The following is a 16,850-nucleotide window of genomic DNA, read 5'->3' as shown; positions in this document are numbered from 1 at the left end:
AAACGCATTTTGTTAGGATATCTTTCTATTAAAACTATTTATGTTAAAAATAATTTTTAATTAAAATATTTTTATTACAAAATTTGGGAAAAGAATTTAATCCATTAGTCCATTAAACCGAATTGTCTAACGCATAATTCCCATTAAAGAAATACTTTGGTAAAAGCTTTAAAAAATATGTTGTAGTTTTCTTGCAGTTCACTAAAATAAGCATTTATACACATTACTATTTTTGCTAAATATTTTTACACAAAATTATGATTTTTTTTATATATTCTACTTCCATAATTATAATAATAAAACTAAAAAATCGTATGTACCTGAAGGTATCTCCCTGATCCTAGCCAGTTGTAAGACTTGGAAGTGTTAGGTTACACCCGAACTCAGACTTTCCTTACTTATTTTTATTGAATTACATCGAAAAAATTTTATTTGAAGAAGTTAATATTCTCTTGATTAAAATAATTTTACTTAAAAGGTTTAAAAATCTCCCATTTTTCGGTTATGCTATATCTTTTTTATAAAAGTGTTTATTCGATACTTTATACTGGGAGAATTTTTTAATATAATATCATTAAAAAATATTGATTATTTAGGTATAACGAACCGTTGCATGCAATTTTGTTATGAAATTCGCCATTATAAAAAATCTCCAAATATTTGCTCGGTTTTTATGAAATTAAAAATTTGTTCGCGATATTTTCATATGCAGAAGTAAAATTTAACCTTCAATATACCATACATACTCGCATCTACTAGCGCTTACATTTTGCTGTCTTTGCATTTATTTTAGAAAACAGATGCTTTTCAGCCAGACAAGCGAGAATCAACTGTATTTTTTTGTATGTAAGCAAACAACATCCTTAGTCGCCGCTCAGCTCATTGAACTCATATTTTATATGATTTAGTAAACCAAGCAACAAATGTACATATGTATGTATACAGCAGATGGCATGGACGCAGTTAATTTTAGTCTGGGTCCATAAACGTGCAAACTCGTGGAGGAGATAATGAATACATTTGATGCGAAATAAAATCGATAAGGATAAATATACGAATATAGCAGCATACCTATTAAAGCTACGCACACCCCACTCTTGGCAGTTTACGCAGTGTCTGCGAGCATCACACGATGTATAAGAGCTGGGTTCAGCTTGTGATGTACGCTTAATTTGCAATCGCCTTGATTTATTCGATCACACATAATGCTGACGGTCAACATATGACAGCCTAGTCGCCTGAAATGGTTTGTCATGGTGTATACGTAACGTATTGTAAGCAAGAGTAGCGGAGTGTCTTCTAAACGTATTGCGTTTGTCACTTCATTCACGCAAATTTAGGAAGATTGACAAAAGGGGGAGAGGAAGAAAGAAAATGTATAAAGCCATAAAATAAATGCAAAAGAACATGCGAGTTTCTCGTGTAACGAAACGCCCAAAAAGGTGGATAGATCGTGACCGGATGACAAGAGATGAACGACGTGACATTTGGTCTTCACTCTAAGTTATTTGTACTTTCACCCGTCTAAACCAGTCGGCCTGCAAACGTTGACTTTGCCATTTAAGTCAACGACTTTATGGTCAAAGTTTGGGCCTTATATTTTGAAACTGATGCCTAACTTTTAATTGTAGCAGAAGTTATAGATCCTTCGCTGACGTATATATCTCGTCTACAAATTTCGGAGAACTGTAAATGTTCCTTTTGGTAACTTTGAATTAACTATTTAAAGGAAGCAGTACATAGGCAAAATCTTCGTATTCTTTATGGAACTTCGAATATAGATTTTTCTCAAATTTTTCCTCTACTAAGTTACTAACTAAAGTATGCGTTCCTTTTAGTTTTTTTACTAACACATTCGCATTTTTTGCTGCATGTAATACATATACATACCTATCCAATATGCTGGCGTGTCTTGTAGCATTTCATAAAATATTAAGTCAACTCACGCACGCCGTGGCACACGAAGGCCCTTTCGCAGCGAACAGGCACGCCCATGACCGCAATGCATTGCGCCTAAAAGTGACAAGCCTTAAGCAGACATCATATTCTAACAGTGGCAATAAAGCAATTCAGCTTTTGGCTAGATTTCTTACTGAACTGAACTGACGACTGTGGCCTATTCTCATCTGCTTGCCTTGCGAATCGCATGCAGACAGCCAAAAATCTAATCTGCTAGGCGCTATGCGCCACTTCTTGTTCCTTTTTTGTTTCGAAGGTTGCGTGTGAATACTTAACAAGAAATCTCCCTCTGTACCCAGCCCAACTATTTTCGTGGACCACGGCTGTTAGGCATTAGTTTGGGTACAGATGGAGTGTGTCGCAGTTGTTTGTGCGTGCCTTAACTTCTTTATCAATGGCATTGGCCGTAATGAAGTAATACCAACCAGAGTGTCGAAAGAGCCGTTTTAGCGGGCGGAATGTTAAAACCTGCAGTCATTTCCATTGTCATTTCCATTGATTTGCCTTTCACTTCCATTTACAATAAATATGTACATGAAGTTATGTGTGTGTTGGTGAAAGCAGGGTAAGCAGCAGGACGCAAAGACAAGAATAAACTAATATACGCTAGCACATATAGCTGAAGTTGCCAAATAAAGTCTTTTTATCATGTTGGCATTTTGAAAATTGTATCGAAAGCAGTAGCGGCACCATTAAAGGATTGCGACGCGTATCAGGCGTGGACGCAAATAAGGAACTACACACAGAAAATTTCATACTGTTTCAAAGTAATAATAAGTAATTAATCGAAGATTTTTTTTTACCAATAAGTATATTTTTTTAAACAATTTAAGGCCGAAATTTTGGTGAAAATCGACCAATAAAACCAATAATAAACATGATAATCACTGTAAATATTCTACACCAATTGCAAAAAAGTCACAAGGATCCAAAAATTTTAAAAAGGGTGTCTGAGTAGCAACTCATGGTTGTGCATTTGTTTTGAAACATTGATTTTATGATATCCCATATAAGCACGTTGCTTATATTTTATGTAATCGAAAGCAAAAAATCGGATTAGGAAAGAATAACGCCCAAATGACTGATGAATAATCGGAATATAGAGCCAAATAATATAAAAAAATGGAAAGCGAATGTTTTGCCACCCTTAACATTAAGTACTGAATTTCTAAATATTGAAAACCTTTTTTTCTTTTTTATATGTCCTGCTCAGGGTATATTAAGTTTGTTTCGAACATCTTGAAGCAAACATCGAAGACCCTATAAGATATACGCATATAGTATGTTAGTATTGAAATGACAAGAATGACGAGCTGAGCCGGATTTTTTATATATAGGTGACCCTTAGTGTTTGAGACATCGATCTGGAATTTTTCACCTTTTCTCCTTAGGAAACTGTTCATTTATCTGAACTACCGATATCGGAGTATTATTGCTGCCATATAAAACCGATCAGAACAAAGTTTTTGTATGAAAAGCGTCTTCATTTCACAAAATGTGTTCACTAAATTAGGGGTGAGGTATAATATTGTAAATAACTTTTCTACAGTGCAGCCTAAGCTAACGTTTTCCTTTTTTCAACCAAACAAACTATCAACTTAATGAAATATCAAAAGCCCATTCCCAAGTTTGAATATTTTGCAACTAATCCAGTTGAAACTATGTTTAACGAAACAAAAATAACCAACTAAGAAAGCTAAAGGTGAAATCAGCAGAGTAAATTCACTGCGCAAATATATAAATTAGAGCTTTTGCCTTATATTACTACCAAAGAATATATAATTTAATTGAAACACCGAGTTTGAAGATAGAAGAAAAATATTTTCCAACAAAACTTTTCAAATTGAATTAGAAAATACTTTCAACAAAAGCCTTATCGATCTCTTTTACTGACTTCGACCTGGTAGCATGAAAACCATGTTTATACAATAACAAAAGCACTCATATCGCAAATTTCGTAGATAGAGGTTAGTCGAAAAGAATAACACAACTATGCAAAAGTCAATTGGAAAGAGCTTTAAAGTCAGAGCAAAAATGGCAAAAATACAATTTTACATACGATTTGTACGCCATCGAAGCAAATCACTTACAAATTCTGTAAAAAAAAAAATAAAACACATGCATGAATTTAGTTACGGAGATGCTCAAACGTGATATTTTCGTATGCTACAGGGAGACACACATACATATATCTGATGGGTGTTCAGAAATGTTAGAATTTTTGCTGATGTAGTTTGTAAAAACCAGTGAACATGCCTATAACAATTTAACTCAAGCCAAAGAATAAATAAAATTTCAAAATTTCACTTTGTTATTTATTATATTTTTATCGAAAGCGATATACCGATTTTAAACATTTGTTGTTGGCACTGTTTAGCTTTTACTTCAAACTCCGGAACAATGTTTACAAATCGGACCTACAACGATATGGCCACTTAACCCAGTTTTCACAAGAAAACATTTCTCAGCGAGTAAGCTCACTTTTGGTTGGATGGATACATAAATGATTAAAATTGTCTTGTTTTCAGTGATGATTATCTTCAAGCCATTGTTGAGATCCCTTTACTTTCTCAAAAAGGCACTCTCTGGTGTGCTCAATGAGCAGTGGGAATCATTGGTCCATATTACTTCAAAAATTAAGCCAGCCATAATGGTGCAATCAATGTGGAACGTTATAGAACCTTGTTTAAAGTCATCGTCGTAACTGATTTAGAAGATGTCGATAAGGATGACCTTTGGTTTCAATAAGGCGATGCTACATGACATACTTACAACGAAACAATCAAAACAAATATTGAAGCAAACTTTTGAGTATTGCATTATCTTCTTCTGGAGTGCAGACTCCTTGAAAGAAATTACTGTCCACTCTGGACAGGACGGCGATACTAGCTTTGAGCTCACTAACCCTTCATTACAGGTTGATGAGGGAATGCCTAACCGCGTTACTAATGGCATTAAGTCACTTGATGATAATACTAGAGTCGGCGCCAGGCCACAACGGGACCACTGGTGATACATGTAAAGCTGATGATCTGGAAAGGAAATCGCTATCTTCTGGTCCTGTGTTCGGATCTGTGCTCCCTCCTGCTGTGTGTTCTACTACTGAATAGTTAGGCTTCACAAGAGCTAGGCCAGGTCTGGGTATCATCAGTCCATGGACTATCGCAAGCGATCCTCAGCGACCGTGTTCTATGAAATAAGACTCAGGAAATTTGTATTTTCCACAAGACCCTTTGTTAAATAACATTGCTATTAAGTTTTATTTGTCAAAACCGTATTAGTTTTATGACTTACGATGCATTAAAGTAACTAAACAGATATATGAACACCTATACACATACATATATTCCACCTAATTAATAATTTAGAAAACTCCCGAGTTTGGTCAGGCCTGCATAGTGAATATGAGAAAACAACAAGGAACTTAAATAAAGAATTCGGGGAATGAAGTGTTTGTAAGCAGTGTGAAAAAATTCATTAAAGCCTTGTGGCTACAAAACAAAACTAAAATTAACAGTAAGAGGGTAAAAACGCCAAGTAGCAAAAACTTCAAGGAAACACACGAAAATGAAACCGTGCGACATGCCGTCGTTTGAAACAAAAAGTCAAAGCGCATTTATGCAAATTAATGTGTGTGTTGTACAAAAGTTCGCGGTCATTTCTGGCAATATGTATACATGTTCACATACATACATATGTGTGAGTGTTAAATTAATAGGCGATGATAAACGAAAAGCGGAATCAATGAGTGGCAAAATTGAAATACAGAAGTCGTAAGAAAATTTCGAAGGATGAGTTGAGCGAGGGCTAAGCAATATTATGGTACAATCAGTGTATTACGAAGGTCACACCCATTACATAAGTAGGGCAATTATAAATATATTTATTAATTTGTTTTTTAGACATGCAAGTCGACTAGCTGCTTGTTATAGAGTAAGGCAAAGCACGTCAGATTATAATTTTGCACACATTGCATGTCCCTGCATATTAATACAAGCAACGAAAATAAAAAAGCCCAAAAGACAATTTGTGGTTGGAATTTTTCGTAGAAAAATATGATAAACAAAATAGTGTAGCATAAAATCAGGCGTTGGAGATATGTCACTGTTATAGTATGTTTTTTGAATGAAAGGGATTTGGTTTTTTTTTTGTTTTGTAAGTTTATGAACAAGGTTATTACAAATGAGTACTATTGACAATATATCAAGTTGTTTGGTTTTTTAAGTTAGTAGGTAAAAAATTTCATTATATAATAATCATTTAATAGATGTTATGGTACAGGGCCTTAAAAACGATCTTTCCGTATTATAAATAAACCTGTGTTAACTAATGTTTTTTCTCTTTTGCAGGATTTTCTAGGTAATACTTACATCTATTTCGGTAAGTTTAAAAAAGAATATGTGATTCCTTTTCATCTCATTTGTAAATTTGTTTAAAAAATAGTATTCCTCGTAACTACTTTTTGAAGTTATTCCTGGTCATAAAAAGTTTAGAAATAAATAAATTTCAATATATAAAAAAATATGTAGATCTTCCGTGTGACAACAGAGGTAAAATGGTAAATGTCCTCAACAATCAGTTCAGAATATTTAGTATTATCTTAGAAGACTCTACTAAAAATACTGTGTTGAAAAAGTGTTCTGATGACAGATTAAATCTTTATTTATCAATTGAAACCTCCTAACTTACTTCATATAGGTGTTGCTATTCCTTACCAGTAACAGTCGCAGCTGATATCTTTTACAATCGTGTTTTTTTTTTACTCTATGCCCCCACATCAGCACAAGAACTGCCAGAGTCCTATTACATTTGACATTAGGGGCACCATCATCAGCCAGAATGGCTAACCAATGCTTTTGCGCCTTTCTGTTGTTATTCATGCCACAGCAGAGATTGATGGGTTCAATATTATTGAATCAAAACTAAACAGGTTTCTTAATGCTTCCAAGCATCACTTGGGATATCTGGGATGTGCAAATCTCGCGTTAAATGTAATTGTTGTTGTTGCTATGCTAATGCTTCTGGTTTTTATACTCTCGCAACAAAGTTGCTAAGGAGAGTATTATAGTTTGGTTCACATAACGGTTGTTTGTAAGTCCTAAAACTAAAAGAAGCAGATATAGGGTTATATATACCAAAGTGATCAGGGTGACGAGTAGAGTTGAAATCCGAATGACTGTCTGTCCGCCCGTCCGTCTGTCCGTCCGTCCGTCCGTGCAAGCTGTAACTTGAGTAAAAATTGAGATATCATGATGAAACTTGGTACACGTATTCCTTGGCTCTATAAGAAGGTTAAGTTCGAAGATGGGCAAAATCGGCCTACTGCTACGCCCACAAAATGGCGGAAACTAAAAACCTATAAAGTGTCATAACTAAGCCATAAATAAAGATATTAAAGTGGAATTTGACGCAAAGGATCGCACTAGGGAGGGGCATATTTGGATTTAATTTCTTAATTTGGAAAGTGGGCGTGGCCCCGCCCCTTACTAAGTTTTTTGTACATATCTCGGAAACTACTATAGCTACAGCTATGTCAACCTCTATAAAGTCGTTTCCTTCAGGCATTTCCATATACAGTTCAAAAATGGAAGAAATCGGATAATAACCTCGCCCACCTCCCATACAAAGGTTATGTTGAAAATCACTTAAAGTGCGTTAACCGACTAACAAAAAACGTCAGAAACACTAAATTTTACGGAAGAAATGGCAGAAGGAAGCTGCACCCAGGCTTTTTTTAAAAATTGAAAATGGGCGTGGCATCGCCCACTTATGGACCAAAAACCATATCTCAGGAACTACTAATCTAATTAATTTTACAGCAAAATAAAAAAATATGTAAATGACGGATAATGAAATCTCGATTATCACTTTACCATGCGAGAGTTTAAAATGTTCGGTGACACCCGAACTTAGCCCTTCCTTACTTGTTTGCTTGTGCCTTTGTTTGCTTAAGTCCCAACAAAGCATGTGTCACTCGCTTTAATGCCAATTTCTTCGTACACTCGGCTGTTTGTCCATAGCCTGCAACAAACACTTGAACAATGACTTCACACTTTTTTTTCCACAGTTTTTGCTCTCATCTGAGCCATGTGTGTGTATTGGTGGGGAGTTGACTGCAGCCTGTGTTTAGCGCAAGCATGACGCAGCAGCATGTGCGCGCGATAACAACTTCTGATTGAGTGTGTTTTTTGTGATAATGAATTTTCTCATTTTCATGTCAATATTGTTTTGTTTAGAAATTTCTTCTATTTTCACCGTGACAAAGGAGTAAATCAGCTTTTTAAGCCTTTGTATTTTATAGGCTATCTCAAAGCATTTTTAACACTATTCTTTTTCTATGCAAAAAGCTAAATCATTCCAAAGAGGTAAGAACAGCGTTTTATGTTATTACGCTTTTTTAATGTTTCAACTACATAGGCTGTTATACTTTTTATTTTGAGTGTGATGATGATAACTTCTTTTATTAGTGCTATTATATGGGTGTATAGCTTCAAAACAGATTGCGGACTAATATGCCCAACAAAATAATATATGAATTCATGATTGTATGATAGGAATATAACTTTATTTATAGTTATTACTTCTCGAGCAATTTCAGAAAAACTGGATTCATTTATATTAACACACTTGCTCCAATAACTAATCAAACAGTCCAATTTATGTGAACTACTGTTGTGAGTCATTAGGGCAATAATTACTTCAAAGGATGGAAAATAACTCTTTGTAAATCCATGAAAGAACCACGTTACTTCTTTTATATATTTCGCTCATCATAAAGTAACAATAATGCACACATCAGTTCACGCAGCATTTCAACACAGCATCGCTTGCTTATCAAAGACAGTATTATAAAAATTAGTTTTCCATTCTCTGGTGTTTTCGCAACCAAGCCGTTCTTCACTCAGACAGCAAGTCCTCTTTCGTGTTTTTTCTTGCAAAGCCTACCTGCTGTCTGTTCCCTTGTCACTTTGTCAAGCCGTCTATCATTTACACTCCTTTCTTTGCCGCGTTTGCTACTTATTCATATTTTCTTCATTATTTCTATAAACTTTTGTTTCAATTTCATTTCCTTTAAGCGCACAGGTGAGTGCCTCATTAACAGCGTCATTTGTTACATCGGCAGTGCACTTTAGACGTGATTGTCTTTACGTTTGTTGTTGCTGTCGTTCGTGCGTGTTGCTGCACAAGAATATACATAATTATTTTTTCGCTTGCTGGCGCATTACGTTGCTGAAATCATTCTTGTAACTTTTACGTCTAATTTGTTGCAAAGAATTTCTTCTTTCTCCGCATTGTATATAATATGTGATTGTTTTGTTTGTTGTTTGTGTTAATTAATTATTTTCAGTGCAAAAAACACGAAACTCCGTTACTATAAGATAGGCTTCACTTATTCATACGTTTTTAAAATGCTATTCGTCGGGGCGTATGAGTAATACCAATACTACCGATATTTTATTATGAAGTAGTGACGTTAACTCGTTGAGCATTACATATTATTTTAAAAGCTTCAAATATCTGAGGACTTCATGTTGTCGGAAAACATCTACAGCTTTTTTGAGGTTCAAACCTTATTATTCAACCATGAGTAAAGTTAATTATAACATTAGTGGTTCATCCTTGTAATTTCTAGTTTCCTGTCAAACGCTTCGAAAAGATCGGTACTAAGAAAGGTAAAGATAAGTTCGTTTTCGTGTACGTTATATTATATTTTACTCCACGCGTTGTTGTGGTATACATTTTATACTATTATTCATATAATAAACTATTCAATACAGTGAAAATTTTATTTACTAATAAAGGCGAAAACGTTTTCGTCGGTGTAAGCATTCAAGGGTTATACTTAAGGTTTAGTTTTGAATATGTTGTTACAAATAAATTTCATTGAAAAAATAGTGAATTTAAGGCTGCTCTCTCCATGTCTGGTTACCAGCATTTCTGTCCAGTTAATAGAGTTCACCGGTTAATAGATTGTACTTAATGAACACCAAAAAATTGTGGGACCGTCCAATGTGCATGGTTAATGGATATGTCCGCTTAACAGAGGGTCCATTTAATAAAGCTTTAATCAATTTGCAATCACTTTGACAAGAGCATTTTTTGAATAGCTCGGACATAGTAATTTATATACCTTTTGACACCAATTACTAAAGTATTCACTCACAACTGGCGCTTGATACCCTTGTTTAATGAAATATCGAATTTATCGAGAGATATCAAGGGTAAATGCCCGTTAAAAAAGTAAAGAAACGTAAACAGAGTCCAGTAGAACTTGAGTCCCCATAGGTGGGTAGGTAGAGTGGTTGTCCGGCTACGCACCTAGGTTTTCAAGAGTCCAATTGTGAAACAATCCAGATTAAAATCTACACCATTATGTTATGTCGGAATGATTATGTGCCCTTGATGAAGTTCATCAGTACAAAAAGCTTTATTCGTGTAACCTCTGATACTTCGCCAAGAAACTCTTGGCCAGAAGTAGCATGCAAAACCTTATATAGATGTTCTTTTCTTCTTGTTCTACCTCCTGAAATTCTCTACAATAGCCACTTAGACAGTATCCTGTTATCACTTTTGCTAAAGTCTTTATGTCATGGTATTGTTTAGAATACTATTCCAGCAAATTAGCTGTATCTTAAACATTTTGCTGAAATAAATATTTAGTTGTACTAGGTGGCAGGGGAATTCCTCAGAGGAATACACAAGAAATACAAAATCTATCAAGGATTTCTTCTGGCTAACTGGCTGAACTGAAAGTTGACGAAAAAAAAAAACAAAAATCTGCGAATACATGTTCTGAACGCTCTTTTTCAGTACTTCACCGCATGATAAAGTGGCTGAGGACGGGCATGCTTCAAGACAGATTGGCATTGCTGCACACTCGTCATGACATTGTAGTCACTGCAGAAGAAGTTCTCGAAAGATTCTCAAAACCTTGGAATAAAGTATGTCACCCGCACGTCCACTATTTATAATGTGTTTTGTGTTTTTCAATTTAGTAGGATTTGTTATTAGAAAGTCGATGTGAAATTTTTCCACCATAATGTTAAATTGTATAAAGACTACTATACTTAATATAATAATCTTCATGTTTCAAGTAAACTTTAATTATTTTTCTGCATATTCTCGCAAAATCAATATATCCTTAAGATCAACAAGAAATTTTCATTTTTTTTTTTTGTTATTGAAACGTACAAAGATATGGTTTTACATTTCATTCGAATTGCAACTAGTGACAAGTGTACTAACAAGCAATATTTTTCATAATTTATAACGTAAAACATTTTTTACTTTGATAACATTTTACCATCTAATTGTAACAGTAAAACATGAAGGAAAGCGTCTATTTCACTTTAATTAGGTATTCGCCTAATTGCTGGTTACCAACCTCCGTTTGTTTAAAAAGATATTCCTTATGAAGTTATCATTCCAAATCAAGTTGATAATCTTAAAACATATTTACTTTCCGCAACATGCTCAAACGTTTTCTACGTTACCGCTCGAAGTACTTTCACTAATTAAAGTTTTCTAAATATTTAAAAATTCTTAAAAATTTATCTTGGGATATAGTATACATATATGATAGCATAAGTAATGCGTGCATATTGAATGCATGTGAAAGTCTGCACTTGCGTTTAAGTCTCCCATTAAAAGCTGGTGGAATTATTTAGTAAACCATTACGCCCACAGACAATATGGCCCTTGACACCTTTTTTCTATTAACGCTGTCATTGTTGTTTTTACCTTGCTGTTTTACTTTTTCCTTTGCTGTTGCTTGCTTTTTTTGTTGTTGTTTTCATTCCAACTACACAGCAAAATTGTTATTTTTGTTTTGAAAGTTCTTTGCTGTTGTTAATATGGTTGCTGCCTTTTGTTTGTGCAATTTCTTTGCTGCTTTTTCTATTATTGTTGTATTTGTTTTTGCCACTGCAACTGCAATTGCAATTGCGCTGCTTTTTTTATTTGCTCTCACAAGCATCGAGCATACTGAAACATATAGTATACATGGAGCGCTTAAAGTGCAGTGAATATTTTATGTTGACGTATGTATGTATGTGTAAATACTGACAAACATATCTAGGTATGTGCACGTTTATGTGCATGCATATCTCTTTAGTATTTAAATTTTCCGTGTACATGAAAAATTGCGCTGCTACCATTGCAGATTTCAAATTGGTACGTTGAGAGATTCACTCAGAAAAAAACTATTTTCTAATAATGCAGACTGTGAGGCCGCTATTTACTAAAGTCCTCCGTTCTGGAAAAGAAAGAAATTGTGTCTAATTAAAAAGTTTTCCGTTCAAGAATTCGTGACGGATCGTATGTAGTAGTGGTTTATAGTGTGAGCAAAATTTCAGAGCAATATTTTCAAAACTGAGGGAAGAGTTCTGTATATACAAAAAGAAGATCATGGCTGAATCAATTCAGCTCGTCATCTCGTGACAGTGTTCAGGGTATAAAAAGGCTTCTCATAGAAACAAGGGATATGTAAAGTCAAACGAATTATCTTACCCGAAAATATATAAAATACGACCTCCTCTGGTGGATGTGGATCAAATTCTACTCTTAAATCTTCAAAACTGATGAACAGTAGCTGAGCAATAATTTCTCTGAGTGTAAATATATTTACCGGAAATAAACGTAGTGTTATTCCTGGTTTAGTGTATTGTAAATGGAAAATTTTGAATGCAAGTAAAGTGGGTGCACCGAATGAAAGAACATTTCAACACAACAGAACAAGTTTTTCGAAACTGAAAGGAAATGCGACAGTTGAGGGCAGATGTGGAGGTAAAGACGCAAATGAGGAAGTGGAAAGGTGAAAGTCATAGGGGTGACGGTGTTTAGATTGAAATGTTGAAAAGTGCTACAAACAAGCAAAATCAAAAACAAAAGGCATATTGGGTGTGAGTGCGTGTTAGCAAATAAATGTGAAAGCAGAAATGTTTCAGAAAGCCAGTATGTGTGCATATTTTTATAAACATGTGTCCGTTATACTCAAAACAACTATGCCAACTATTTAGAAGCATACTTTGTGGTAAGCCAAAGGGGAAGCAATCATGCCAAGAAATGCTTACAAATACTATATACAAGCAACATGCTATATACATTAAATAAATTGGAATATACATATTACTATAATCGATAATTGTTTGCTTTAATTTAAAGCTTTGTTATATAATCAATAATTTAATAAGCAAAGCTTTTTTCATTTGATGTGTGCGCCGTGGGACTACCAGAAAGTGCGTTTGTGAGATTAGAAGTTATTTGTTCCTATAGTTTCTAACCATAGAAATAACTACTTCAATAACAAGAAACAATTTTAAATCTTAATGCAAGTTTTATTTACTTTCTCATAATAACCGGATATTACCCGAATTTTTCAGCAGAAAAAGCATTGTACTCGATGGCTTTTTTCAAATATTTTAATTTTTTTGTTTTTGCTGCTATAAGACAAACAACAACTAAAGGTGTGATAATTGTTTAACTGTGAATGGTAAAAGATGATACAGCCGACTTACATATATTTATATGCTTCTATTTATATATATGTAAAAAGCCAATTGAAGCCTCTAATTTATGGGCCTTAGCGTTGCAAATATTTAACACAATTTTTCTGATTTTCCCTCGTTACATTTATCTCACATCTCTTAGGTAAAAAACTTTGTTGTTAAATTGCGAAAAAACAGTGAATATTATTCATTGGGCAAAAAAAAATATTTATTTAAAAAAATGGTGGGTACCTATTGTAAAGAAGGTGAACGTGCAATTATATTAACCGGTAAAAAAACTTACTTAAAATAAACACAACGTCTTTTATTTTAATGTTATATGTTATGATAGCCAGTATTCGCATTAGCTACTTACTTTGATTTCTTAATCATTTTCACATTTCCCATCTTATCTTTTTTAAGCAAGGAAATTAAAGAGGCACAAATTGTTCAAAGGACAAAAAGAGAGTAGAGCGGGCGTTAAGTTTCAAATATTTATATTTTGTATATTCATAAAAACAACAACAACAAAAATAATTGCCACTATAGCAACATATCAGCACTTAAGTGGGCATTAAATATGAAACGATAGCGAAGGAGGAAAGTCAAGTGCAACATCGGAAGCAAACATCTTCAGTCTCGAGTCTTGAACGTTTGCAACTCGACCGGCAATTTTGCCAGTTGACCTGGCATGCTTAGTGTCAAACGTGTATGCACATGACGGCAAACGGATGTTTGAAAGTTGTACACTGTTGAAAGCTGAGACTCAAGTAGCCCGACAATGACTTCAACCGTGCACTCGCAAAAACGCAAAACGGAAGAAGCACAAACACTCTTGTGAATACACCAACACACACACATAAATGCAGAAGTGAATCGACTTGCGACATTTGGCGAAAAGCATAATTAAACTTTTTGTCACCCTCTGCTGTCATACCGTTGAAAGACAGGGAAACAAGTGTTAGAGAAAATGTAAGGCAGGTAAGTAACGGTGCATATTGAACGAGTAGTGTGTGGCGTGCCACTTTTGCCGACATTAAAGGTGATTAATGATGTTTTATTGCTATTGTTAATGATATTAAAATTGCTGTTGGTTATTTTATATTTTGTTGGTGCATTTTAGTTTGATTTCTCGTTGTCTCTTGATTTCAGATAATGCGTTGCATATTGACATGTCATTGTGATCATGATTACATTGGATGTGACACTTTATTGCTGAGAATTTTCTATACACTATGAATATTTGATGAGAAAAAATTTTAAAAATATTTGCGGCAAAAATGCAACAGCATAGTTAAGATGAGTAAACTAAGAAATCTTTAGGAGGGAATAATGAAAACCATTAGGAGGCGCCGAGGCTAAAACACTCTGCACATTTGCACTTTCTTATAGCCGGAGTTAACGTTTTTTCTAGTTTATGTTGTAAATATGTTATACAAATATATATATACGGATATTTTAGACAGACAGGTTAATTTTGTTGTTGTAGCAGTTAAAATATTCGAGTCTAAGAGTGGATGAGTTTTTCGATTTCATTTAACTGTAAGCCCACCAAATGTAATTTGCTGAGTTTTAACTAACAATATAGTAATTTTAAATGAGATTATGAAGTCGTTTTGGTTGACTCTGCCACGCTAACTTTCATGACTCATACTATCACTAAAACGCTCAAAAATAATCAGAATAACTTCTTAACAATGAAATATTATATTAATGCAATTTCTTTCAAAGCCAAGAAGAACTTTTATCCCATAATAGACTCAGAATATCGAGAGCTTATAAACAAGTAAATATGCCGATATTTAAATATTATTCTAAAAAAGAAAAAAATTACTTTTTACAAACATTCAGACTGCATATACAAGGTCTGTCGCAAAAGAAACAGGACTGTTAAAAAAACAACAAAAAATTAATATTTTAAAGTTATATTTTTTTATTCAAAGTAGTTTCCTTGGGCTTCGATACAGCGTTTAGCCCGGTCAATTAGCATTTCAAATGAGTGTTTAGGGTCATTTTTCGGAATGCTCTTGAGAATATCGGTCGTCGCCTTTTGGATAGCTGAAATGTCCTGAAACCAGTGTCCTTTCATGAGCAAATGAAGTTTTCCAAATAGGTAAAAATCACAGGGGCCAGATCAGGTGAGTAGGGTGAGTGATTTTTATTTACTAGGTCATTTGAATAGACCAATATTATCAACAAGAGACCACGGCGAACCGTTTTTGATGAGAGTAAAAACAAGTAATTTTTAAACTTTAATATGGGATAGACACTCTTCGAAACAACTTAATTGCTAAGAATATATACTTACATATTATAGTAGTCAATAGCCCAAAAAGCTTGTCAAAAGTAGTCGAAGAACTCGTTAGATAAAATATTAGGAGAGTATATTACCAGAGAATGTGTGTGGTAAGAGTTAGTCGCTAACAAGACCGCTAAAGCTCAAAATCGATTTAAATTATCTTTCCCGTAATAGTAAGTAGTGGTACCTAGCTAACAAGACCCTAGTACCTAATAAGTAGTAGAAGTAGTGACTCGTCACTCGTCACTCCCGTCCTGCTATATGGTGCAGAGGCTTGGACGATGTCAACAACTGATAAGTCGACTTTGCTAGTTTTCGAGAGAAAAGTTCTGCGAAAGATTTATGGTCCTTTGCGCGTTGGCCGCGGCGAATATCGCATTCGATGGAACGATGAGCTGTATGAGACATATGACGACATTGACATAGTTCAGCGAATTAAAAGACAGCGGCTACGCTGGCTAGGTCATGTTGTCCGGATGGATGAAAACACTCCAGCTCTGAAAGTATTCGATGCAGTACCAGCCGGGGGAAGCAGAGGAAGAGGAAGACCTCCACTCCGTTGGAAGGACCAGGTAGAGAAGGACCTGGCTATGCTTGGAATATCCAATTGGCGCCACGTAGCGAAAAGAAGAAACGACTGGCGCGCTGTTGTTAACTCGGCTATAATCGCGTAAGCGGTGTCTACGCCAATTAAGTAGAAGAAGAAGTAGTGACCCGCGAACACAAAATATAAGTTGGAGTTGGATCAATATTTTGATAATGAAACCTTAAAAAAATTTGAAATATAAATTATTAACAGTTTTGCAAAAGCTTATGTAAGCGGAAGTACTAAGGGACTTATCAAACGATCTCGTAGTTTCAAATCAAAAATAAATTTATATCCGCTGTCTTAAGTCATTCATAGATTTGGCTGATGTTTTTCCATATTTCCGTATTTATAGAGTGAAAATTAAACTTCTTGCCAAAAGGCTGCGAGTATTTAGTATTGTCAACTTTAAGCAAGAATGGTTAATTGTACTTAAAAGAACGTCCATGAAAACCCATAATCCTAGCCCGTGGTAATTGTAACGAATCCATGCAGAAATAAAAAGTAACAAAACATATTA

At 34.5% G+C, this 16,850-nt stretch overlaps 1 long non-coding RNA gene across 1 annotated transcript in view; it reads left to right on the top strand.

Moving 5' to 3' along the window:
• The window catches only part of LOC126767080 (uncharacterized), a 105,633-nt gene that overhangs the window by 49,216 nt on the left and 39,567 nt on the right, over positions 1-16,850 (top strand). The window contains exon 3 of the long non-coding RNA XR_007669013.1: positions 6,309-6,339. This is a non-coding gene — a long non-coding RNA (uncharacterized LOC126767080). The remainder of the gene's footprint in view (positions 1-6,308; positions 6,340-16,850) is intronic.

The sequence above is a fragment of the Bactrocera neohumeralis genome, chromosome 2 (genome assembly GCF_024586455.1).
Source record: "Bactrocera neohumeralis isolate Rockhampton chromosome 2, APGP_CSIRO_Bneo_wtdbg2-racon-allhic-juicebox.fasta_v2, whole genome shotgun sequence".
In the NCBI taxonomy this organism is placed as follows: domain Eukaryota; kingdom Metazoa; phylum Arthropoda; class Insecta; order Diptera; family Tephritidae; genus Bactrocera; species Bactrocera neohumeralis.
This window is presented reverse-complemented; position numbering and strand designations above follow the sequence as displayed.